Raw genomic sequence first — 26,375 nt, forward strand, 5'->3', positions numbered from 1 at the left:
CGTTGCCTGGGATTCCGACGTGTCCTGGGGTCCACACAAACACGACTGAACGACTGGACCGTTCCAGGGCAGCGTCCCCCTGAATAGGTCAGGCGTGCACTACACGCCGGAAGCGGCTACAAGGGTAGCGGAGTACGTGTGAACTGCACATGGGGGTTTTTTAGGTTAGAGAATTCCCTCCCTAGGCCCGACAAGACGCCTCCTGAGTCGCGGCAAGGTAGGAGTAGGCAAAATGCAACAGGGAATAACAATATTAATGTGCTAATAGTAAACTGCAGGAGCGTCTATAGAAAGGTCCCAGAACTGCTCTCATTAATAAACGGTCACAATGCCCACATAGTACTAGGGACAGAAAGTTGGCTGAAACCAGACGTAAACAGTAATGAAATCCTAAACTCAGATTGCAATGTATACCGCAGAGACAGGCTGGACAGTGAAGGGGGAGGCATGTTTATAGCGATAAGAAGTGCAATAGTATCGAAGGAAATTGACGGAGATCCGAAATGTGAAATAATTTGGGTGAAGGTCACGGTTAAAGCAGGCTCAGACATGGTAATTGGATGTCTCTATAGGCCCCCTGGCTCAGCAGCTGTTGTGGCTGAGCACCTGAAGGATAATTTGGAAAATATTTCGAGTAGATTTACCCACCATGTTATAGTTCTGGGTGGAGATTTTAATTCGCCGGGTATAGACTGGGAGACTCAAACGTTCATAACGGGTGGCAGGGACAAAGAAATCAGCGTTTTTTTTTTAAGTGCTTTATATGAAAACTACCTTGAGCAGTTAAACAGAGAACCGACTCGTGGCGATAACATATTAGACCTTCTGGTGACAAACAGTCCTGAACTATCTGAAACAACGCAGAACAGGGAATCAGCGATCATAAAGCGGTTACTGCATCGATGATTTCAGCCGTAAATAGAAATATTAAAAAAGGTAGGAAGATTTTTCTGTTTAGCAAAAGTGACAAAAAGCAGATTACAGAGTACCTGACGGCTCAACACAAAAGTTTTGTTTTAAGTACAGATAGTGTTGAGGATCAGTGGACAAAGTTCAAAACCATCGTACAATATGCGTTAGATGAGTGTGCGCCAAGCAAGATCGTAAGAGATGGAAAAGAGCCACCGTGGTACAACAACCGAGTTAGAAAACTGCTGCGGAAGCAAAGGGAACTTCACAGCAAACATAAACATAGCCAAAGCCTTGCAGACAAACAAAAATTACGCGAAGCGAAATGTAGTATGAGGAGGGCTATGCGAGAGGCGTTCAATGAATTCGAAAGTAACGTTCTATGTACTGACTTGGCAGAAAATCCTAAGAACTTTTGGTTTTATGTCAAAGCGGTAGGTGGATCAAAATAAAATGACCAGACACTCTGTGACCAAAATGGTAGTGAAACAGAGGATGACAGACTAAAGGCCGAAATACTAAATGTCTTTTTCCAAAGCTGTTTCACAGAGGAAGACTGCACTGTAGTTCCTTCTCTAGATTGTCGCACAGATGACAAAATGGTAGATATCGAAATGGACGACAGAGGGATAGAGAAACAAAATTGCTCAAAAGAGGAAAGGCCGCTGGACCTGATGGGATACCAGTTCGATTTTACACAGAGTACGTGAAGCAACTTGCCCCCCTTCTTGCAGCGGTGTACCGTAGGTCTCTAGAAGAGCGTAGCGTTCCAAAGGATTGGAAAAGGGCACAGGTCATCCCCGTTTTCAAGAAGGGACGTCGAACAGATGTGCAGAACTATAGACCTATATCTCTAAAGTCGATCAGTTGTAGAATTTTGGAACACGTATTATGTTCGAGTATAATGACTTTCCTGGAGACTAGAAATCTACTCTGTAGGAATCAGCATGGGTTTCGAAAAAGACGGTCGTGTGAAACCCAGCTCGCGCTATTCGTCCACGAGACTCAGAGGGCCATAGACACGGGTTCACAGGTAGATGCCGTGTTTCTTGACTTCCGCAAGGCGTTCGATACAGTTCCCCACAGTCGTTTAATGAACAAAGTAAGAGCATATGGACTATCAGACCAATTGTGTGATTGGATTGAAGAGTTCCTAGATAACAGAGGGCAGCATGTCATTCTCAATGGAGAGAAGTCTTCCGAAGTAAGAGTGATTTCAGGTGTGCCGCAGGGGAGTGTCGTAGGACCGTTGCTATTCACAATATATATAAATGATCTTGTGGATAACATCGGAACTTCACTGAGGCTTTTTGCAGATGATGCTGTGGTGTATCGAGAGGTTGTAAAAATGGAAAATTGTACTGAAATGCAGGAGGATCTGCAACGAATTGACGCATGGTGCAGGGAATCGCAAGTGAATTTCAATGTGAACAAGTGTAATGTGCTGCGAATACATAGAAAGGTAGATCCCTTATCATTTAGCTACTATATAGCAGGTCAGCAACTGGAAGCATTTAATTCCATAAATTATCTGGGAGTAAGCATTTGGAATGATTTAAAATGGAATGATCATACAAAGTTGATCGTCGGTAAAGCAGATGCCAGACTGAGATTCATTGGAAGAATCCTAAGGAAATGTAATCCGAAAACAAAGGAAGTAGGTTACAGTACGCTTGTTCGCCCACTGCTTGAATACTGCTCAGCAGTGTGGGATCCGTACCAGATAGGGTTGATAGAAGAGATAGAGAAGATCCAACAGAGAGCAGCGCGCTTTGTTACAGGATCATTTAGTAATCGCGAAAGCGTTACGGAGATGATAAACTCCGCTGGAAGACTCTGCAGGAGAGACGCTCAATAGCTCGGTACGGGCTTTTGTTAAAGTTTCGAGAACATACCTTCACCGAGGAGTCAAGCAGTATATTGCTCCCTCCTACGTATATCTCGCGAAGAGACCATGAGGATAAAATCAGAGAGATTAGAGCCCACACAGACGCATACCGACAATCCTTCTTTCCACGAACAATACGAGACTGGAATAGAAGGGAGAACCGATAGAGGTACTCAAGGTACCCTCCGCCACACACCGTCAGGTGGCTTGCGGAGTATGGATGTAGATGTAGATGGACTCCTGGATATTCGCTACCAAAGAATGGCGTGGGTAGCACTGGTTGATAGCTTGTAAGTTGCTCACGGAGTCCTAACAGAGAAGAAACGACTCTTCAGAACAGGAACCGATGTACTGAAGTGCACGGGATATGGCCACAAGCTGTGCAGCCAGCGGGCAAGGAATGCTGTTCAATATGGCCTCTGTGGACATAGGCGAAGCCAGCATTACCATCAGTCATCGAGCCGTCGGTGTAAACAACTTCAGACCCGCGGAACACTTCGACAATCGAGAGGAAGTAACAGCGGAGAGCCGTGGGCTTAACGGAGTCCTTAGGCCCAGACGAAGCTTCGGCCGACGTGTATACCATGGAGGTGTACGTGAATGGACCTCAAGTAAAGGTGGTAAAGGGAAGGACTTCAGTTCGGAGCGAAGGGACAGCACGAGAACCGCAATCGTGAGCCCTGCCCTGGGCCGCCGAAGTGGAAGATGAACTGCCGCTAGTGGGAAAAGGAAACGGTAATTTGGATGCTCAGGAGAACTATGAATATGTGCAACATAAGTGGGAAGCAGTTGCACACGTCGGATCCGCAATGGAGGGACTCCAGCCTCCACCAGGGCACTGGTCACCGGACTCGTTCTAAAAGCTCCCGTCGCTAGGCGAACGCCACAGTGGTGCACTGGGTCGAGTACACGCAACGCTGCGGGCGCCGCCGAACTGTAAACCAGGATCCCACGGTCAAGGCGGGATTGAACAAGGGCTCTGTAGAGCTGCAGCAGCCTAGAGCGATCTGCGCCCCAGTAGGTGTTGCCCAGGCAGCGGAGAGCACTGGGATGCTGCCAGCACTCCCGCTTAAGCTGACGAAGGTGAGGTAGCCAGAACACGCTGAAGGATGCACGAAGTTCATGGGGTGTGTGATACTTGTTGACTAGCTTTTTATCTATGGTGTCAGCAACGAGTTTACAAGATTCTGAAAAAATTAAAGCCGTACACCTGAGTATTGTCTTTGTAGGAATTGTGAATGTCATACGCATTCACTTCACTTATGCCCAACATTCGGAAGAATAATGCCACTGGCCGTCATTGGAAGAGTCCACTCAATGTTTCGAAACTGTCGTTCTATTTTGTTCCTTCCTTCGCTTTTCTTTCGTTCCCGCATTATGGCTCTCGATGTTAAGTTTCGTGACTGCCTGAGTTCGATACTGACATAACTAAACTCAACATCGAAAATCCTCACATGCTGTTAGCTACTGTTGATATTCTGCACGTCAATCGGGGGAAGCAGGCTTCGAGGTTTAATGACCTCGAAAAGTTGGCTGGTTATGCTTTCTCGTGAGTCTCTTATTAAATTAACTTGCCTTTTGATAAAAAGTGCACAGGCTTTATCCGTTATATCAGTTGATCCTAGTCCACCATTTTTAGGATCGTAAGTGGCTACTTTAGCAGGTACTCTGAACACTTCACCTCTCCACAAAAAGTTTGTGATTTTGGACATTATTCTCCTCGCTATCATTCTCGGTATTGGAAACAGCTGAGCAGTATAATAAGCTTTAGCAAGGATGCATGAGTTGATATACTGTGTGCCGGCCGAAGTGGCCGTGCGGTTAAAGGCGCTGCAGTCTGGAACCGCAAGGCCGCTACGGTCGCAGGTTCGAATCCTGCCTCGGGCATGGATGTTTGTGATGTCCTTAGGTTAGTTAGGTTTAACTAGTTCTAAGTTCTAGGGGACTAATGACCTCAGCAGTTGAGTCCCATAGTGCTCAGAGCCATTTGAACCATTTGATATACTGTGTTCTTTGAACTTGGTTCATACATCGAGTTAAATTCTCTATAATGGCTCCTTGCACTTTATCTGCTGCAACGTCCCAATTTAAAGCCGTCATTTTCATAGGGCATGCTGTCAGGGCGATCCCAAGTGTTTTATGTTGTCGGACTAATTTTGCCCACTCGACGTTGATATTATCAAAACCTCTGAGATTTAAGATCTTACTTTTCTCCGTTTGCATTGGCTCCAGATGCTCTACAGTACGAATCAATCACTGTTGCTAGCGTGGTTACTCGTCATTGTTCCTTATAATGAGCCCTATATCGTCAGCATAGGCTCTTATAACTGTTCTATTTCCTGATAATGTTAAGCCTTTTAATCTGGCATGGACATGTCGGAGGAAAGGTTCCAGCGAAATGGCGAAGAGCGACATGGTCAGAGGACTTCCTTGACGAAAGCCTCGTTGTATTTGCATCGGCCTGGATTGTTGACAATTCACCGCTATTTTAGCATTTATTCCAGTTGCTATGTTCTTAATCAACTGTATGACCCTATCGTTGAAACCTATTTTCTTCAATATCTGTAGAAGATATTCATGATTTACTACATCGAACGCTTTATAAAAATCTAAAAACAATAAAGCACACTTTATGTTAGTTGCAGAAGTTATTGCAATGACATCCCTGATTCTGCTAGATTTTGAAAAATGGTTCTGCCTTGCGCGCAGTTCTGATGTTGACTAATAATTTTATGTGTAAGGCATGAAATTCTCTTGTTTACTATTCTAGCTATTAATTTATAATCAGAATTCAGCAGTGAAATTGGACGAAAATTATTTAAATCTTTGTTTCCATTATTTTTTGGCACCAGAACAATTTTACTCTCCTTAAACTCAGCCGGAATCATTTTACCCTGAATAACCTCATTTACAATGTCCGTGATTTTCGCACCTACTATTGGCCAGTAACGGATGTAAAACTCTGCTGGCAGACCATCCGGTCCTGGGGATTTTTTTGGTGGTGAGGCGCACAGAGTCTCATACACGTCTTCTTCACTGAAAACCTCGAGAAAATTTTCGTTTTCTTCTGTCAGCTGTGGGGCTAGGATGTCAAGGAATTCTTCCAAGGAAGCATCACTACTTTGGTGTACAGCATATAGCTCGCAATAATAGCGATAAATCTCATCCATGATACCCTGCTGGGTTCTGAGAATCGTACCGTGTTTTGTTCGAATTTCATCAATAAAAGTCCTTCTCCCGGTCTTCGTGTGCTTCACTAAATGATATAGGGAAGTAATTATCTTCAGACACCGAATTTGCCTTCGATTTTATTTTCAACCCTTCCATTTGACTTCTCTTGATATTAAGTAACTTGGATTTGACTTTTTTGATGTCTGCTATCCGAAGTGAGGAACCTGCTGAGACTTGATCATATAGACCTCTCAACACGGAATAGTATTATTCTATAGTGCATTTCATTTCCGTTGGGTTCTGCGCACTGTATTGACTAAGAACCTTCCTCAACTTTGGCTTTGCCATTTTAACCCACCAGTCAACAGCAGTGGCAGTGGCTACGGGCTCGCAGGCATATTGCCCATGTTTCTTTAATCAGATCTTCTAAATCATGATTTACTAACAAGGAAGTGTTCAAATTCCACTGATTCTTGAACTGGCTGTCTTGTTAGATTTATGCAAGCTAAGACACTGGTCTGGAAAGTACGTAGGAATGGTTTCTACTTTTGTCACGGAAGTTTCAAGATTTTTAGAAATATATAGTCTATCAATCCTGCTACGTGATGTTGCCGTGACATAAGTGAACTCAACAATGGAGGAGTATTTGATTTCCCCTGTATCCTTTAATTCTAAACCAGTAACTAGTCGTTTTAGTTCACTTGAGAAATTAAAATTAGGTAACTGATCTTTTCGATTTAGAACACAATTAAAATCACCTCCAAGCAATAACTGTCTTGGAGTTTTCCTTAACAAGTATATCAGGTCATCTTTGAAGAAACGTGCCCTGTCAGCTCGGTGAGAACTTCCTGAAGGGCGTACAAGTTGATGATAGTCACATCATAGATATTTGGTCCTATTCCCCTTCCGGATTCCAGTCGTTCCACCTCGCTTACTGTAATCCCTTCCCTCACCAAAACAGCTGTTCCAACACTTGTCTCGGGAGACACATTTATGTAACTGACAAAACCAGGAATTACTAAATCACTTCTTGTAACAGGGCAATATCAGTCGTGGATTCGTACAAAAATTCCTTAAGGGCTGATAATTTCAAACTGGTCGCAATTTTATTTATGTTTACAGTGGTGACAGAATAAGATTTCGTCATTGTGCTGTCACTATGTAGTTGTTTTGATGAACTAATTTAGTTTCCTGTGGTTCAGGGTTCAGTTAAGCTGCCGGCCGGAGTGGCCGAGCGGTTCTAGGCGCTACAGTCTGGAACCGCGCGGCCGCTGCGGTCGCAGGTTCGAATCCTGCCTCGGACATGGATGTGTGTGATGTCCTTCGGTTAGTTAGGTTTAAGTAGTTATAAGTTCTAGGGGACTAATGACCAAAGCAATTAAGTCCCATAATGCTCAGAGCCATTTGAACCATCAGTTAAGCTGTAACAGTTTTCTCGAAAGGCTGAACATGGAATAACACTTCAATCAGAGTATTAGTTACTGTCCCATTTTTTTCTTTTTTTTTTCTACTTCTGATGTTTTCTCTTGTACCGCAAGCAGGCTGATTTCCTGGTGAACTTTCTGATTTTTCCTCCAGTGATTCGTGTAAGACCGTATCGGACCGAACACTGTTTGGGCTTGGGTCGCCCCTCCCGGATTTTCCCTTCCCTTGGTTACGAGCTACATTCTCATTTGGTTGCATCGGTATTTTACTTCGTGGCTTATCTGGAGCAGCAGCAGACGCTTTCGCAATTTCGGTTGCCGGCGCCTGCCCTGAGATGTTGACCGTGATTTCGGTTTGGCCACCACTTCCTCGTTCTTTATTAATTTCACTCACTTCCTGATGGAGGGAAACAAATGGAGACTGCAGTTTTGCAACCTCTCCATGAATCTGTTTATTAACAGATAGCTGCTGATCTTTGCAATCGGCTACTGCACCTGTTGTTTCTTGCAAATTAATGCTGATTACACCCCCTTCGCCGGCCTGAGTGGCCGAGCGATTATAGGCGCAACAGTCTGGAACCGCGCGACCGCTACGGTCGCAGGTTCGAATCCTGCCTCGGGCATGGATGTGTGTGATGTCCTTAGGTTAGTTAGGTTTAAGTAGTTCTAAGTTCTAAGGGGCTGATGACCTCAGCAGTTAAGTCCCATAGTGCTCAGAGCCATTTGAACCATTTTTGAACACCCCCTTCATTTTCTGGTACCGTATGTGTATAATCTTTCTGTTCATCAGTTTCTATTCGCATTTTGCCTTCAGGTTCCTCTGCCTCCTCATCGCACTGTTTTTGCTTGCGAAGCGAGGGAGTGGGACAAGACAGCTCGTCCTCTAAACAACTATCAGTTATCTCCAGAGGTCGTTTTTTCGTTTGCATTTCAGTTTCACGAGTAGTGGTAATAGGATTTACCTTTGTTGTTAACGGGCGAAATTGAATGTTATCGTGATCGTGAAGGGTGACATCAGCTTGGCCCGCTGCGTTAACATCCTCAACCAGTTGATCCGGGCTATTCTTTGGTAACAGATAATTTAAGGTAAGCTTCTGACGCTGTATCAAATTACTTTTAAGAACAACAGTTCGCCGCGGACATTCCTGTCTGAAGTGGCCGGTTTCGTTACATATATGACACGTAGGTTCCTGACCTGTATAAACAATTTGTGCCTTATACCCACAAACAGTTATGTGAGACGGAATGTTCGTCTTAACGTCCATCTCTACACAGCGGACCCCGTTGAAACACTGCAGTTTAAAGCGAGGCGACCATCTTTCATTTGCAATTGGTTTAACGTCTCCGAGGAGGAGGAGGAGGAGATTAGTGTTTAACGTCCCGTCGACAAAGAGGTCATTAGAGACGGAGCGCAAGCTCGGGTGAGGGAAGGATGTGGAAGGAAATCGGCCGTGCCCTTTCAAAGGAACCATCCCAGCATTTGCCTGAAGCGATTTAGGGAAATCACGGTAAACCTAAATCAGGATGGCCGGAGACGGGATTGAACCGTCGTCCTCCCGAATGCGAGTCAAGTGTGCTAACCACTGCGCCACCTCGCTCGGTGGTTTAACGTCTCCGTAGTTTGAAAGAGGTTCCTTAATCTTATCATTTTCAATTTCAATGGGAAGATTCAAGACACAAACGGTTTAGTAATGAATGTGCGCTCTATAGATGGAAACCTTACTTTTCTTACCATTTCTATGCACAAAATTTACTTCATAGCCCCACTTTCGTAACACTTTATCAACAGTCGCAGCACTGATTAATTTGGCAAAAACACAGTATTTTTCCTGATCCAGATGCCAGGTATGGGCGGTTTCTGAACTGAGACCAATTACCTGTGTAATCCAGTCATCTGTTTCCAGGGATGTCGGCTGAACAGGACGGGATTCCTTGTCAAAAGCAAATACCAGGGTATTCTTCCTGAGGTTTGTAGCCATGGTTAATCCAGCGACGCAATTTCGGTTAAACAACCTAAATTCCAATTAGCAGCAGCAAGACCAGAAAGAGCGATCAGATCACAAGGAATAGGAACGAACACGGAGGTTAACGGACGGACGGCACTCGGCGAAGCACAAGTACAGCGATGTAAACACGGAAGTGCAGCGCAACAGTTAGCAGTGGCTGAAACGGAACTGAGGTATTTGTCTCGACCTGGTGTATTTCTGGCAGAACATCCAGTTAAAGATTCAGTCTCTACACTACTGTCTTTATCACTTTCATCACTTGTTTCATTCAAGGAAATCACAAGCTGCAAAATAAATTCGTATTCACTTTTCCACAGTTCATATACTGTATTATGTTCACTTTCAATTTCGTTGACGCTGTCTGATATAACATCACTTCCTAAACTGTCCTCAAACCATTTTAAAACAGCACCTATCAAAGTCAGGGTCTGTAATGTGAACAGTAGGCGTAGTGTGGCTACTGAATCCATAACGCAATAGTCCCATGTGCGGTCTCGGAGACCGCTAGCACGAAAGAGGCAGTAATAGTGTAGGTCCGCGTCACATTCAAAAGGGTACTGATAAAGGAAACCACGACAGCTTCGTGGAAGAACAACTGGAAAACGCTGTAATCGCCTACATCAACATTACGCATTATCAACAGAGTAACAATAAACGCTAGCGGTCTGTGAGAACGCACCTGGGACGTTAAGGGTTAACTAATTACACATACTAAAAGCTCTTGAGCAGTAAGAATTGATGGTTTGCCGTACGTCAGATGCACTTATACAAATGGTACTAGGAAAGTTTTGCAATACGACGCAACAATAAATCGCAGGAGGCTGATTGTAGCTGTGTTCTGAGAATACTTCATACATTGTAGCCCTTGTGCCAAATCTGTGGGCGCAGTCGTACACTTGCAGGGTTAGTTTGAAGTGCTTGCTATGGCATCGTGGTTACCAAGTGACATTCGAGCAGTTCTGCGGTACAACTTCGAGCGTTATTCAAACATAGAGCAGTGCTTTGAAGAAATTACTCTTGCACTCGGTGACATGTGTTCATATCGTACCGCTATATTCAGGTGGTACAGAGAACTCCAAAGAGGGAATTTCACTCTGGAGGACGCACAGAGGACGAAAAGGTCACGATCATCAGTTACGGAGGAAAACATTGATGCTGTGAGGAAAATGCTAGACGAAGACACCTATACACAGTAGAGGATACCTTAGGGCTAAATGCACCAGCTGTTCGTTCGATTCTGCACGATCATTTGCAACCAGAGAAACTATCTTGTCTCTGGGTGCCGCATAGACTGGACGAAGAGCAGATGACTCGACTTGTGACTTGGTACCAGTAAATGATAAAGAAGTTTTCTAAGGGACAATCTCAGTGTGTGACAGGTGACGAGACTTGGCTGTGCTATTATGACGTGCCGACTAAGACACAAAACAAAGTTTCGGTCTTTGAAGATGATGACACACCCGTAGATGTCAGAAAATCCCGATCAGTAAAGAAGAAAATGACAGCTGTTCTTTTTTTTTTTTAAAAAAAACGATCTGAATTGTGGGGCGCGTTGTTTTGGACACACGGAAGACAGTCACAGTTAAGTGATACACTGAGCAATGCCTGCCAACGTCATTCAATCTTTGAAGAACCTGCGACCAAAGTCAGGAATGGACACTTGGTTTTTCCAACGTGACAACGCTCTAGGTCACCGCGCAAAAGCAAGCAGCAAATATTTGCGGGGTACAGGACTGAAACTTCTTGAGCACCCTCCTTACAGTCCAGACCTCGTTTCTTGTGACTTTGCACTGTTCCCGCATGTTAAAATGAAGCTGAAAGGAGTACAGTTTTCAAGTGATGAGGCCCTCCTGAGGACTTGGGACAACGAGTGTGCCTTATTCCCTACAGAAACCTGGGAGAAATGGTTTAGGGATTGGTTTCGGAGGATGGAGAGGTGTATTCAATGTGGCCAAAATTACTTCGAAAAAATTAAATAAATCTTTTTTCCACTGTTCAATCGCCCAATGTTTACGCTGCCTACACCAAGCGAGGCGTCGTTTGGCATTTACCGTTGTGATGTGTAGCTCATGAGCAGCCGCTCGACCATGAAATTCGTTTTCTCACCTCCCGTCTAACTGTCATAGTACTTGCAGTGGATCCTCATGCAGTTTGGAATTACTGTGTGATGGTCTGGATAGATATCTACCTATTACACATTACGACCCTCTTCAACTGTCGACGATCTCTGTCAGTCAAGACGAGGTCAGCCTGTACGTTTTTGTGCTCTAAGTGTCCATCACGTTTCCACTTAACTATCACATCGCAAACAGTGGACCTAGGGATGTTTAGGAGTGTGGAAATCTAGCGTACAGACTTATGACACAAGTGACACCCAATCACCTGACCATGTTCGAAGTCCGTGAGTTCCGCGGAGCGCCCCATTCTGCTCTCTCACAATGTCTAATGACTACTGAGTTCGCTGGTATGGAGTACCTGGCAGTAAGTGGCAGCACAATGCACCCAATATGAAAAACGTAAGTTTTTGGAGTTGTCCGGGTACTTTTGATCACATAGTGTATATCGTTCCCTTGCAACAGTCCTCGCTTCCACTGATCCATACTAATAAATATCTTAGGTGCGAATAAAATTTTATCGGGCTTACAGCTGTGCATTCGTGTATATTAGCTGCGTTCTCAGCTTCACGGGCCATCTTCGCTCGGACAGATCAATACCAAAAACTTGGGAGGAGACACAGCATTGGTCGTATATTTTTGTTTATTATCGCAAAATCGATTTTCGGTCACTTAGTGACCATCTTCAGTGCTGTAATATATAACTTAAATTGGTCAGCACTGGTGTCAATAAGCTTACGGCGATCACATAGACTATTTGACTACGATTCTGTTTCGTGTTCTCATGGCACTGATCAAATGAATCAGTGGAGGAAAATAAGAAAAAAAAGAAAGAAAAAAACAAATGCCGAAACCCGGGACCTTTAGATCTTCAGTCTAACGCTCTCCCAACTGAGCTATTTCGGCTTGTACTTCACCGCTTTCTGTGACTATATAACATTATTTCGGACGCTACCTTTTTTCCTAAATGTAAAAATAGTTTATTGTTTACAATACTGTCAGACTAATTAAAGGGAGGCGGCAGTTTGCACTTAGGTTGTGTTTATTTTGACCTCGTCTTTGTTTAGAATTAGTTTTGGTTTTATTAAGCCGTAACTGAGTGTTCAGCTACTAGAACAAGGTGCTAAGCGTATGAAAATGGCACAGCGTATTGACTTTTGCTTCCGCTCGGTTTGATTTACAAAATGTACTGTTTTTGAAGGTTTCACGACAAAACTGTGGTGGCAACATCAAAATTTCGACACAGGATGTATCGTACGTGTCTGTCTGCTCCGTGTTATGAACATGCTAATCAACATTATGTATTGTGCTATGAGACCAAGACGCTGCTGTGGTCCATTATATTGTTAATTACAAAAGGCCTATTTCGGCGTGATTGCCATCTTCACGTTATAACAGGTGGTCTTGAATCCATATGACATCGACGTATCAGTTGCCGTCACACTAATACATAAGTTTGCTTCTTCGATGTTGGTGGAGCTATAGTAAGTACTAAAACTTTTGCTGGCGTGATTGTTTTTGAAGTTGTCGAACTATGAAACTGCTCCAGCAAAAGTTTAACACCTACTGTAGATCCACCAACATCAAAGGGCGCGGACTTACAGCAGTGTGACAGCAACCGAGACATCAATGTCATATGGATAGCAAGACCACCTGATATATGCTGCAGATGACAATCACGCCAAAATAGGCCTACTGCAATAAACAATATAATCTAACACAGCTGCATCTCGGTCTCATAACATAATATATAATTCCCTTATATTGCATATAAGACGCAGTGGGCCCAGATCAGTACAAACTGCTGAGCAACGTTTGTTTGATAACTTATGCTCACTTTCTCCAATTAATATTAATATGCTGTAGGAACACACCAAGAAATTTTGTCAGTTGCTCTAGTGTGATCACAATAAATTATTTAAGAAATTGAAATTTCTTGAATATTTCACATACGTCAGACGAAATAAATTCTGGAACCTGAGATTGGTGTAATGAGGATGTTACATCCACATACCGTGGCTCCTTTCACATCCCACTCACATTCTGCTAATGTCTATTAGGAATCCATGCCATGGACATCATAAATGTAGACTAGATTACTTCACAGATATAAACATTGTATTTCTTATCCTCACATCGTGTTCCAAACATTCCGTAATGATGGAGGGTCTACAGGCTGTGGAGTGAGTCAAATTATACATCAGGTGCAGGATATCAGTACTTACATAACATGTACCAACAACCAGTTACAACTTGCTGTCGTCTACTCAAACTGATAATAAATTAGCAGAAATTATTGGAATTGTTTCAAGAGTACCTCATTATATATGAAACAAGCCACTGCTCTTCCTCTTACACTACTTTCGTAATACTTCCAAGTTAAGAATATATGTAACATCACCCAGGACACTATCATCTGTATATACTGATAAAGAACCCTGTTTGATGCAAATGTTAGTATGCAGCTGAATTTACAACCCAGAGTCCAAATACTCCAATAAATAATAGGAGTGGCTAATGAGTAAGTCTTTTATTTTTGTTTTGCATATCTGTGGTTTCCAGTTTCCTACCTGATGTCTGGTAGTTACATGTTGCAGGTTTTTACATAAGAATATAAAACTACATTCTGGATTCTAGACAGAGGTACACGGTCTATGTGTAAATTATTTTTATTTCTAGTATTATGGTTGTGAAGTCATCCTAAATTACTATTATCACAAACACTTTTATGGAGTAAATGTATTGGCACGTATACCTGTTATTTTGCCCATTTCTTTGTCACTTCCTCCTTTTTTAAGGTGTAATTCACGAATTGGTGTCTAGTGCTACAATCGACGTGTAGGCATCCTTCGCAAAATACCTCGAAGAAAACAATCTATTGACACATAAACGACACAGATTTAGAAAATATCATTCCTATGAAATACAACTGGCTCTTTATTCTCATGAAGTAATAAGTGCTACTGACAAGTTGATGGTATATTTATCGATTTGCAGAAGGCTCGTCACTGTTCCTCTCAGGACCTTCTAATCAAATTCATAAAGAGCATAAAAAATGTACTGAAGGGTAACTTGTTTTGTATTATTACAAAATATGGGACAGGTCGTCACAGATATAATACACGAGTTTGGGTGGCGGTTTAAAACAAAGGCGTTTTTAAAAATCTTGAGTGCTTGGTGCTCTGCAGTTTTAAGATATTTATTAATGGACATCTTCTCAACACTATGAGCTGCACTTGAAAGATTTATTTGCTGCCCATGTGTTTTCAGTGTATAAGCCATCGTCAGTGGCATCTGATACAGAGGAACAAGCAAGGGTATGTACACCAACTACTACAGCTTGACATATGTAATAGTAGAAATGTAAGTCTGCTTACATTATGTATCTCTGTAGCAAAGACATGTGTGTCAGCTATAAATTCTTTAGGATTCATAAGGTGAGTAAACTTATACAGGGTTATTACAAATGATTGAAGCGATTTCACAGCTCTGCAATAACTTTATTATTTGAGATATTTTCACAATGCTTTGCACACACATACAAAAACTCAAAAAGTTTTTTTTAGGCATTCACAAATGTTCGATATGTGCCCCTTTAGTGATTCGGCAGACATCAAGCCGATAATCAAGTTCCTCCCACACTCGGCGCAGCATGTACCCATCAATGAGTTCGAAAGCATCGTTGATGCGAGCTCGCAATTTTGGCACGTTTCTTGGTAGAGGAGGTTTAAACACTGAATCTTTCACATAACCCCACAGAAAGAAATCGCATGGGGTTAAGTCGGGAGAGCGTGGAGGCCATGACATGAATTGCTGATCATGATCTCCACCACGACCGATCCATCGGTTTTCCAATCTCCTGTTTAAGAAATGCCGAACATCATGATGGAAGTGCGATGGAGCACCATCCTGTTGAAAGATGAAGTCGGCGCTGTCGGTCTCCAGTTGTGGCATGAGCCAATTTTCCAGCATGTCCAGATACACGTGTCCTGTAACGTTTTTTTCGCAGAAGAGAAAGGGGCCGTAAACCTTAAACCGTGTGATTGCACAAAACACGTTAACTTTTGGTGAATTGCGAATTTGCTGCACGAATGCGTGAGGATTCTCTACCGCTCAGATTCCACATTGGGTCTGTTCACTTCACCATTAAGAAAAAATGTTGCTTCATCACTGAAAACAAGTTTCGTACTGAACGCATCCTCTTCCATGAGCTGTTGCAACCGCGCCGAAAATTCAAAGCGTTTGACTTTGTCGGGGCTTGTAGCAATTGTAAACGGTAAGGCTTCTGCTTCAGCCTTTTCCGTAAGATTTTCCAAACCGTCGGCTGTGGTACATTTAGCTCTCCGCTTGCTTTATTCGTCGACTTCCGCGGGCTACGCGTGAAACTTGCCCGCACGCGTTCAACCGATTCTTCGCTCACTGCAGGCCGACCCGTTGATTTCCCCTTACAGAGACATCCAGAAGCTTTAAACTGCGCATACCATCGCCGAATGGAGTTAGCTTGTTGGTGGATCTTTGTTGAACTTCGCCCTGAAGTGTCGTTGCACTGTTATGACTGACTGATATGAGTGCATTTCAAGCACGACATACGCTTTCTCGGCTCCTGTCGCCATTTTGTCTCACTGCGCACTCGAGCGCTCTGGCGGCAGAAACCTGAAGTGCGGCTTCAGCCGAACAAAACTTTATGAGTTTTTCTACGTATCTGTAGTGTGTCGTGACCATATGTCAATGAATGGAGCTACAGTGAATTTATGAAATCGCTTCAATCATTTGTAATAGCCCTGTATTTCTGCTATTACATATACAGTTGTCAAGTTGTGGAAATATATCTCACACTGCTCAAATACAAAAACATTTGGGCAGCCAGTGTAATGAAGAAAGTCATAATACAAACAAAGTATCGTTTCTATCAGGCAGTATGGCAGAAACTCTATGAAAATTTTGAACACTATATTACCAAGCAACTATAAGTGTACATCATTTGTAAAGTCTAATGGCATGTTCCTCACAACATACAAAATAAATCACTCAATTTAGGACAAAAATGACTATTTCATTATCCTAGCTGGAGCAAAAGACATAAATGAGAGAAAAGATGAATTTATGGGCTCACTGAATGAAACTATTTCGAAACCTATACAGACTCAATTAATACTCTGCGCAAGACCTTATAGATTTGATATCCCAGGAGAAAACCACAAGATCTCGGAGATGAACAAATATTTAATAAAAAGAACTACAATGACAAACCACATCAAAGAAATCAACATAAACAGGTTTTTTCAGTGAAAAGATTTTTCAAGACATGGATCACACATGGCAAAATTAGGAAAACCTAAGCTCTGTGCAAATTTATTGAAGGAGCCAAACAAACGGTAGGTCTACTATCAAAGGGCTGATCCCGTCCTATCAACATATTCTATCACCACATGCCAAAAAGTGGTACGACAATCCAGACAACATGGGAGATTCAACCATTGCTACAAGACCAACAGAAGCCGCAGAAGTTGAAATACAGGCTGCACTCTCCAAGAAGACACCACTACCACATGCAGGGCTGTATTAAGTACAGAATCTGCATCATCTCCTGCTGAAGTGAAAGATAACAGGAGAACGATGTTATCCTTAAATGAACGCTAGCTAAAACAAGAACACATAAAAATGTATGTTCCACGGTTGCACCTAATTACAAGTTACTGTAGACCCAAAGAAGGTTATGGGGGTTCCTCCATATATACAAGTTATTATTTAGATCTGAAATGTACTGTTTTGGATGTTAAGGACTTACATATTAAAAGTGTTTTTGAAGCAGCTGTATGCTTCTACCAACAGTAAGGATGAATATGATGCAGAGAAATTTACCAAATGCTTAGAAAAACTTATTGTCCATGTACAGAAATATACCAAATACAACATGCTAATTTTTAGAGACTTAAACATTGATGTTAGGAAAACATACAGCTAGAAATATTAATTTAGCAAATGTGTTAAGGTCATATAATATTTTCTTTACAAATAAAAGTCCTATGGGGCTTCAATCCTGCCCTGATAACTTCATAACAAATGTACATAAAAGTGGATTTGAAGTAGAATTGTTTAATGTTGATCACCTATCAGACCACAAAGGTATACGGGTGAAATTAATTACTGAGAAGTTAAATGCAGACCAAAAACAAGTTCAGTACCAGGGTGTTAGATTATTGACTGATAAGAATATTAACTCTATAGGCAGGAACTACAACTAGTACACTGGTATACTCTCTTACTTTCTTCCAACAATGTTGAGGAAGCCTTCAACAGACTCATGAGCATTATCTCAAAAAGCTTTGATATCTGTTGCCCAAAGATCAGTAAACAAAAAGGCATTTGACTGTGTAAATCACAATATCCTTTTAAGTAAACTAGAATATTATAGTATAACAGGAAATGCTGCAAAATGGTTCAAATCTTATATCTCTGGCAGGAAACAAAGGGTGTTATTAGGAAAGAGACATGTATCAAGCTATCAGGCCTCATCCAACTGGGAACTAATTACATGTGGGGTCCCACAAGGTTCCATTTTGGGGCCCTTACTTTTTCTTGTGTATATCAATGACCTTTCATCAGTAACATTACCAGATGCCAAGTTTGTTTTGTTTGCCGATGATACAAACATTGCAATAAATAGCAAGTCAAATGTAGTCTTAGAAAGATCAGCCAATAAAATATTTGTGGACATTAATCACTGGTTCCTAGCCAATTCTTTGTCACTAAACTTTGAAAAAACACACTACATGCAGTTCAGAACTTGTAAGGGGTGTCCCAAGAGTATATGTCTAACATACGATGACAAGAAGATAGAAGAAGTGGACAGTGTTAAATTCTTGGGATTACAGCTTGATAATAAATTCAACTGGGAGGAGCACACCACAGAACTGCTGAAGCGTCTTAACAAATCTCTGTTTGCAATGCGAATTTTGTCAGACATAGGGGATATAAAAATGAAAAAGCTGGCATACTATGCTTACTTTCATTCCATAATGTCATATGGGATTATTTTTTGGGTAATTCATCAAGCCAAGCTAAAGTTTTCCGGACACAAAAACGTGCAGTGAGAGTTATATGTGGTGTGAACTCAAGAACATCCTGCAGAAGCCTGTTTAGGGAACTAGGGATACTAACTACTGCTTCCCAATATATTTATTCCTTAATGAAATTTGTCATTAAAAATATATCACTTTTTCAAACCAACGGCTCAATTCATGGAATCAATACTAGAAATAAGAATAATCCTCACAAGGATTTAAAGTCACTTAGTCTTGTACAAAAAGGTGTGCATTATTCAGGAACACACATTTTCAGTAACTTGCCAGCAGCCATAAAAAGCTTAACAACCAATGAAATTCAGTTTAAGAGATGCCTAAAGGATTTATTGGTGGCCAACTCCTTCTACTCCATTGATGAATTTCTTAGTAAAACCAACTGATTTGTATATAAGTACAACATAACTTCTGCACAATTTCAGTGCAGTAATGTGTTCATTGAAAATTTGTGTGTGTGTGTGTGTGTGTGTTAGTATAATATAACTTCTGTACCATTTCAGTGCAGTAATGTGTTCATTGTAAATAAGTATTACAGTAGTTGTATTACCTTATAAATAAATAAAAAACTTTTTTATTTTAAATTCAGTGCATTAGTATTTGTAAAATGACTCTTAGTGTTCATTAAAAAATGACGATCATTCCACTTGGGACCTGTGGAATGGTACATTAGCTTATTTGTTTTAGTTGTAAATATTTGTCATGTATTGTTGTTTTTCTGACATGTTCCACATCGTGGAGGACCTCCTCACTACGGATCAATTGGAATGAAAGTAAATCTAATCTAATCTAATCTAATAAACTCAGAACGGTCAGAACACCCAAGCACCCAACACAACACAAAGGTTTGCACCTGACTGACAGAAATTAAGGCTCTTGGTAATTATTTGCTGTGAAAAAGTAAAAAGCAGTATTGTGAACAAAGCCACTTACAACAATCTCATAAGACTTGAAAGTACACAAATCGGAATGGCCAAATGTAGTGAAAATGAACATTTCATTGAAAACTCAAATAACAGAAGCAAGGCAGCATGGAGGATTATAAAAGCAGAGTTGCGTACAGCTATAAATTATAAAGACACTACAAGTGCTGTCAATACCACAGCACATGAATTTAATAAATTTTCTGTCAAGGCAGCAAACCCCACTATCATCCCAACTTCTGGTACGCATATTATCAGTTTCATGTACGCTCCTAATCTAAACCTCATTTCTGGCTATCAGTTTCTTTAAAATTGTTCAAACTCTGTGCCAACTTTCAAGTGGACAGGAATATAATTATGTGACGTGGTTAAATCAATAATAAAACTAGGAAATTCAAAATCTGAGGACATGCACGGCTTATCAAATTTTGTGATTAAAAAAATAGTGGATCTCATATCAAACCCACTTTGTACAACAATAACTGCACGTATGCTAGTGGCCATTTCCCAGAGCGTCTAAAAAGAACAGTTGGCATGCCTGTTCATAAAAAGCAATTTCACAGCTGGTCATTCTCTCCAGAATAATAGAATACTGTGTCAATGGGATATTTGCACACATTTATCCGAAAACAATATTTTGACTCAAACTCAGTATAGATTTGGGGATCAACAGTGAAAGCAGGTGAGACACCATTTCTTTTGTACAAACCCCATTTGAACCAAAGTTATCTGCTGAAACCATTCTAATTGACCCAATCAAAGCATTTGATTTGGTGAACCATACAATACTACTGGAGAAACTTTGGTGTTATGGAGTCAGAGACTTAGAACTCCCCCTCATAAGCTCCTATCTCACTGACAGGAAACAAAAATGTAGATTATAATAACAAAAGTTCCAATACTTAGATTAACTCAGAGCATTCCTCAAGGTTCCATGCTTGACCCTTTACTGTATATATTTGTGAATGATCTTCCCAATAACATGCCGCATAAATCTGTACTAGATACTGATGACACAACATACATTATCTCTTGGAAAGACATACACAAATTGCACTAGAAAACAAAGAGCAACTTAACCTCTCTAATACATGGATCAAAGCCAATGAGCTAGACAGCCAATGAGAAGACAGTGAACATCAATTTCAGTTTATCAAGCAGTGAAACTGAGAGCTCAATTGTTAAGCTACTTGGTATACGAGGTGCGGCTAGAAAAAAACCGGACTGATGCTGGAAAAAACATTTATTTACAATTATTTACAATTTCATGTTATCTCCTTCAATGTACTCTCCTCCTCGGTCTCTACACCGCTCGATACGAATTTTCCACTGTTCATAGCAATGCTGCAGATCATTTTCGGTAAGTCCATACATTACTTCCGTCGCTTTTTCTTTTACTGCTTCAATAGTCTCAAATCTAGTTCCTTTCAAAGTTGACTTGACTTTAGAGAAAAGAAAAAAGTCACAGGGGGCCAAATCAGGTGAGTAGGGTGGATGATCTAAGATGGGAATGTTGTGTTTTGCCAAAAACGTCTTCACTGACAACGCACTGTGAGCTGGGGCATTGTCTTGGTGAAGGATCCATGACTTTTTTCTCCACAAATCGTTCCGTTTTCTCCGTACTCGCTCACGTAGGGTAGCCAGGACGCTAATGTAGTAATGCTGATTCACTGTTTGTCCCTCTGGTACCCAATCAATGTGCACAATCTCTTTGATGTCAAAAAAAACAATCATCATTGCCTTGAATTTCGATTTTGACATTCGTGCTTTTTTTTGTCGTGGAGAACCAGGAGTTTTCCAATGCATCGATTGGCGTTTAGTTTCGGGATCGTAAGTAAAAAACCACGATTCATCGCAAGTAATAACATTTTGTAAGAAGGTGGGATCACTTTCAATGTTTTCCAGGATGTCAGAACAAATCATTCTTCGGCGTTCCTTCTGTTCAATTGTGAGACACTTTGGAACCATTTTTGAACACACTTTGTTCATGTTGAAACTTTCATGAAGAATCTGCCTAACACTTTCCTTGTCAACTCCTGTTAACTCAGACACTGCTCTGATTGTTAAACGGCGATCTTGTCGAACAAGTTTACCGATTTTTTCAATGTTTGCATCAGTTTTTGCTGACAATGGTCTGCCAGTGCGAGTGTCATCACTGGTGTCTTCGCGGCCATCTTTAAATCGTTTAAACCAAGCAATCATCGCCGTACACTTGTTGTAACATTACAAACGTTTCACTTGCAGATTTTCCTAGTTTGAAATAAAATTTGATGTTAACACGCTGTTCTTTCTGTACACTCAACATTTTCCGACGCACAGACAAAACGTCAACTACTTAAAACAGACGCCACGGGCAGACTGAGTGCAGGAGGCAGATGAAACTCGAGCAGTAGGCGGAGCGAGAGTCACGTGACAGGCCACGCGACTTTCAGCCTTATTGCATTCGTTTTATTGTTTCACCAGTACTAGTCCGGTTTTTTTCTAGCCACACCTCGTATACCTTCATTCCAAATTAACTTGGAACGAACGAACGGACCACATATGCAGAAAGCCCTCACGCTTTACCTTCTTACTGACTAAACTACAGACATGTGTAACAACACCTTTGTTACTTAACTCCTGCTATGTCTTCTTTCACTGCCATTTGCAATATGGTGTCTCTTTACGGGGTAATTCTGCAGGGACCAAAAAATTTTCATCTACAAAAAAAGAGGATATCAAGTCTATTTATGGAGTTACAAACTCTAAAACCTCCTGCAGACCACCTTTTAATGACTTAAAGGTATTGACTCTCCCATCACTTTTTGTTGCCTAAAACTCGAACAACAACATCCTAAGGGAAGCTGTACACTAATATAAAACTTGGCAAATGAAACAGATCGATATCCCCACAGCTAGATGATATCAATTGCATAAAAATGCTGAAAGATGGATTAAAATAAAATGAACTGATGTACCAGGTGGGCATAATTAAAGTTACCCTATTTAACACGGGAACTAATTACCGTACAAGTACCAAACTTGGTCAAATTAATGTCAGGGACATGGAGAAGAGAAATAATGCAGAATCAATGCCGCAATGGTACGCTATGTGATCAAAAGTATCCTGATACCTGGCTGAAAATAACTTACAAGGTCATGGCACTCTCCATCGGTAATGTTGGAATTCAATGTGGTTTTGGCCCACCCTTAGCCTTGATGACAGCTTCCACTGTCGCAGGCATATGTTCAATCAGGTGCTGGAAGGTTTCTTGGGGAATGGCAGCCCATTCTTCATGGAGTACTGCACTGAGGACAGGTATCAATGTCAGTCGGTGAGGCCTGGCATGACATCAGCATTCCAAAACATTCCAAAAGTGTTCTATAGGATTCAGGTCAGGACTCTGTGCAGGCCAGTCCATTTCAGGGATGTTTTTATTGTGCAACCACTCTACGACAGGCCATTCATTATGAACAGGTGCTCAATCGTGTTGAAAGACGCAATCGCCGTCCCCAAATTGCTCTTCAACAGTGGGAAGCAAGAAGGTGCTCACAACATCAATGTAGGCCTGTGCAGTGATAGTGCCATGCAAAACAACAAGGGGTGCAAGCCCCCTCCATGAAAAACACAACCACACCATAACATCACTGCCTCCAAATTTTACTGTTCGCACTACACACACTGGGAGATGACGTTCACCGGGCATTCGCCATATCCACGCCCTGCCATCCGATCACCACATTGTGCACCGTGATTCGTCACTCCACACAACATTTTTCCACACTTCAATCGTCTTATGTTTACGTTCCTTACACCAAGCGAGGCATCGTTTGACATTTACCGGCATGATGTGTGGCTTATGAGCAGCCGCTCGACCATGAAATCTAAGTTTTCTCACCTTCCGCCTAACTGTCATAGCACTTGCAGTGGATCCTGATGCAGTTTGGAACTCCTGTTTGAAAGTCTGGATAGATGTCTGCCTATTACACATTACGACCCTCTTTAACAGTCAACAGACGAGGTCAGCCTGTATGCTTTTGTGCTGTACATGTTCCTTCACATTTCCACTTCACTATGAGATCAGAAACAGTGGACCTAGGAATGTTTAGGAGTGTGGAAATATTGTGTACAGACATATGACAGAAGTGGCACCCAATCACATTCATAGTCTGCGAGTTTCATGAAGCACCCCCGTATGCTCTCTCACAATGTCTAATTACCACTGAGGTTGCTGATACAGAGTACCTGGCAGTAGGTGGCAGCACAATGCAGCTACTATGAAAAACATATGTTTTTGGAGGTGTCCGGATACTTTTGATCACATAATGTACATCATACCATTACATACCGGTACATTACTGATACAAAATGGCCTCAATATGGTGCCCATCAGTGTTCAGAAGAGTCTGAAAGCACAGGCTTGCATTTTGCACAGCAGAAGAAACGATGTCTGTAGGTACGCTGGCTCTCTCTCTCGATACACAGTGCTGCAGATCAGGACATGTGTGAATGTTACCCTGGTAAACACTGTCATTCAGGTAGATCTATAACCAGAAATCACAGGGAGTGAGAACAGGTGATCATGCTGGCCAAGCATTTGGAAATGATCAGCTGGTAATTCTATAGTTTCCAAATGTGTTTCAGAGAAACAGGTGAACTTAACAAGCGATGCGCGGTGGGAACCCATCTTGCATGAAAACTGTTGAGTTCAATGCGCCTCTCTGCTGTAGAGTAGGAGTGACATGCTGGCGAAGCATATCACATTAACACTGGCCAATCGCACTACACACCTTTGGTGCTTGAGAGCCAATCTGTTCAAAAAAGAATGGGCCAATGATGAACGTAGCCATGAAGATACACCATACAGTGACACATTCATCATACAGAGGAACTTCATGCACAGTGACTGGAGGTGAAGACCATCACAGTAGGCAATTCTGTGTGTTGACCTCAACCACCAGAGAAAAATGAGCTTCGTCTGTCCATATTATGGTCCACAGCCAGCCTTTGTCAACTTAAATCCTTGCAAGAAAGTGAAGAGTGAAGTCAACACGTCGTTGTGCATCCCGCGATGCAAGTTGCTGTACGATATGGATCTCGTCAATTTCATCAACCAGTCGTCGGCCTCTTCACGAGCGACACCTAGTTCTCCAGCTGATACAAACTTGTTCATCATGCTCCGCACAACAGGTGGAGAAAGAGGACCCTTCCCTAATCCTTTCAGCCAGCGATACTCTCGAAGTACAGTTGCAGTATTACTATTGGTTTGATAATAGAGCTTCACCAATAATTTCCTACTCCATTTGTCCAAGCTCATGTTGATAGGTCAACAAGTGCACTGTGGCTGGTCTGGTGTGCGAGAGATATGACTGCTCACTGCACCTGGTGGCCATAGTTGGAACTAGATAGTAACGCTCGGAGGCATGGAATTCATGCACCTCATACTTTGGACGTAAATGCTACCAAGTTTGGTACTCATAAGGTAATTAGTTTGTGTTAAATAGGGGAAGTTTAATTATAACCACCTGATACATACAAGGGTAGTTTGAAAAGTTCTCGGAGCGCAATAAAAAAAAGTATTTAAATCACTGAAACTTTTTTCTTTTTCAATGTAGTCTCCTTGTAGATTAATGTACTTCGTCCAACGATATTCCAGTGCCCTGATCTCATCTCGAAAATGTGTTTCCTCCAGGCCTGCAAAATAGTTGTCAACTGCAGCTATCAGTTCTTCGTTTGAAGTGAATCTTCGTCCACAAAAAACAATTTTCAGTTTTGGAAAGAGATGGATGTCTCATGGAGCATATCGGATGAATAAGGTGGGTGTGGCAACAACTCATGCCTTAGTTCGTGTAATTTTGCCATAGTGACGGCACATGTGCGGGCGTGCGTCAAGAGTTGTGGAACCTATGTTGCAGATAATTTATTCATTTCTAATCCTTCAGTTAAAATGTGATATACCCTTTCAGAGATCACACACTTTCAATTGGTGATCCTCAATGAACATTTTGTGCACTTTTGCAATGATTTCTGGAGTAGTGACACATCTTGGCCAACCACTGCGCGGGTCATCATCTAAGCTCTCCTGACCAAATTTAAATTCATTTGTTCACTTGGCAACAGCTGAATATGAATGAGCAAAGTCCCTCAGTATATCCTGCAAATCGGTATGAATGTCCTTTGCTTTCATACCTTTCCAAGTCCTTAATCACTGCTCAAACCTCAATGTTTTTTCCATCCTCGCAAATCACTACACAGGAACAACAACAGAGCCGCGTCACTGCCACAGCTCTCTTCCAAGAGCACTGAAGTGGCACATGTTTACAGGTAACAGTCCAATGAATACCACGTGAACAACTCGTTGCACTAGCGCTGACTTCTCGTGGTGATTCTGAGAACTTTTCAAACCACTCTGGTACACTTGTTTGTTCCTCCGTATCAGATGCCACTGATGATGGGTTTTACAGCCGAATACCAGTTTGACAAATAAACATTTCAAGCCCAGCTAATGGTATTTAGACGATGTTTTTTTAGTAAAAAGGTGTTTTTTGTGGTAAGATATTTTCTCGAAATTTTAGTCGCCAACTTTCTACTCTAGATGCCAAAAGACTTTGTTGACTCCAAATTACATAAGGAGAACTGACCAGCACAATAAAACAGAGAAATCAGGGCTCGCACAGAAATACTTAGATGTTCGTTGTTTCCCACATGCTATCTGAGAGTGGAGCATAGTCTGAATGTCATCTATGAATCCTCTCCCAAACAATTAAAGAGTGAACTGCAGAACAATCCCGTAATCTCTCCCCGAGCCGACCCCCCCCCCTGTCTCTCTCCCCCACTCCCCTCCACCTCCACCCCTACGCTCTACTTCCTTCCGCCCTACT

General features: G+C 41.9%; 1 protein-coding gene across 1 annotated transcript in view; it reads right to left on the minus strand.

The window, feature by feature from the left end:
- Nucleotides 1-26,375, minus strand: part of LOC126215015 (molybdenum cofactor biosynthesis protein 1-like) — a 152,918-nt gene that overhangs the window by 66,083 nt on the left and 60,460 nt on the right.

Source organism: Schistocerca nitens, chromosome 12 (assembly GCF_023898315.1).
Source record: "Schistocerca nitens isolate TAMUIC-IGC-003100 chromosome 12, iqSchNite1.1, whole genome shotgun sequence".
Taxonomy (NCBI): domain Eukaryota; kingdom Metazoa; phylum Arthropoda; class Insecta; order Orthoptera; family Acrididae; genus Schistocerca; species Schistocerca nitens.